This window comes from Lepidochelys kempii, chromosome 24 (genome assembly GCF_965140265.1).
Source record: "Lepidochelys kempii isolate rLepKem1 chromosome 24, rLepKem1.hap2, whole genome shotgun sequence".
Taxonomy (NCBI): Eukaryota; Metazoa; Chordata; order Testudines; family Cheloniidae; genus Lepidochelys; species Lepidochelys kempii.
Window position 1 is genome coordinate 2,104,572 of NC_133279.1, and position 1,980 is coordinate 2,106,551.

Here is a 1,980-nt window from a genome sequence, read left to right on the forward strand (position 1 = left end):
CATCAAGTGATCCATCCTCTGTTGCTCATTCCCAGCTTCTGTGAAACAGAGGCTAGTGACACCATCCCTGTCCATCCTGGCTCATAGCCATTGATGGTCCTATCCTACATGAATTTATCTAGTTCTTTTTTGAACCCTGTTATGAACCATGAACCATCTGATTGTTCTTCTTGAAACCAAAGGAAATTGTACATTCTTAAAGTGACAATCTGTATAAATCTTTTCAGGATAAGAATTTTTGCTAAACCAGGTAATGCAAGAAGCAACTCCTGCTCTGTGTGAGTGCTTGCATAATGCTATAGACCACTTCAAGGGCTGGATTCACTCCATGGCTTTCAAAGATGTAACTTGAGAAGTGCCTGGTGCAGCCTACTCCACAGGGATGATTTCCATCTGCCATGATTTTTAAACAAGAAGGGAAAAACAAGGAGAACCAGAAGACTGTTATTACAAAGCATTATAGTTTTTAATGCAAATGAAATTTGCAATACACAGTTACAGGAAGAAATAATACAGAGCAAAACCACTTTAAGTCCCAGTTTGTGGGAAATTAAACAAACCATAACAAAGGCAGAGAACAATGCAGCTTCTCCATTATATATCAGTCATAGCAAAATTCAAAGTGAGATTCTTAATGAACATAATGGAAAGGACAGAACATGTAGGGCCTATTCTCCTTTACTCCATGGATATTCCTGTTCGGATTAACATGGCCCACAGTATCCACCACGATACCTACGGCCATATCTCTCATAACCACCTAATCCCCCATAAACATAAACTCCCCCATAACCATAACATCCCCCATAACCACACAGTCCCCCATAACCACCCCCGTAACCACACAGTCCCCCATAACCACCCAATCACCCATAACCGTAATGGCCCCCATAACTACCTAGTCCCCCGTAACCATACAATCCTCCGAAACGGCCTCCATAGCTGTACAATCCCCCCAAACCAAATGAGCCCCCATAGCTGGGTCCAACCACAGGTGCTCCTATAGCTCTCACTCCACTTTGCTGAGGGAAAGTGCTGAGAATTGGTCCTGGGAGGGTAACGACAACCGGTGATGGTCTGATCAGCACTTCAGAGTCAGGGCACTACCTAACACATGGCTCGTTGCAGCTACCAGAAACTGGACTGGGCCGGGTCATCCTGCATTCTGGATAGCATAGGCTGGAGCAAGACATCTTTTTGTGATGGAGGTAAACCTGAAACACACATCAGGGAACAGATTAAAGAGAAGGTAGAAGTACCAGTGGAAGAAAGGCTTCAAAGCTTGGTTACTATTGTAGTGAGCTCTAAATGGGGCGTGAGAGAGGGAGTACTAATGGACTTAGACCTCAACTTCACAACAATGTATTTGATCTTATTTCCTCTTTCTACACCACTTGTCCACTTGTATTAAACTTCCATCCCAACCGGCCCCTTAGAATCCCTCTCAATGACATTGTCTGAAATACACAGACTTGAATAAGTGTAACTATTTATTTGATGGACAGCTGGGATTCTGTGTCCATTTTAGACATTTCTTAAAGAGAACATGACAGTGATAATAGTAATCACATTCTTTGCTTTGAAGATTTAACCTCTGCATGGCAAACAAGTTCACTCCAGTATCAGAGTGTGGCTCTTTGGTTTTCCAAACCTTGTGAGTCACCAATACTTGCTGATGAATGAACAGAAACTTTTGTTTTCTGCAAATAAATCTCTAAAAACAAGATCCTTGGCTGACGTAAAACGGGTTCAGGTCAACTGAGTTCTATGGAGCGACACTAAATCACTAAAATCATATTTAGTCTCAAAGGTGCCACAAGTCCTCCTTTTCTTTTTGTGGATACAGACTAACATGACTGCTACTCTGAAACTTAAGTTAAAAAAGCGGTTTGAAGACCTCTGAGTCATGAGTGCTTTTACACCGTTTTGTAGACAGCCTAGAGGACTAGAGAGGCCCTTTGCTCCTGTATCTGACCCACT

The 1,980-nt window shown here is 42.5% G+C and overlaps 1 pseudogene; it reads right to left on the bottom strand.

The window, feature by feature from the left end:
- Positions 1-704: 704 nt before the first annotated feature.
- On the bottom strand, positions 705-1,193 carry LOC140902743 (feather keratin-like; annotated as a pseudogene).
- Between the last annotated feature and the right edge of the window lie 787 nt (positions 1,194-1,980).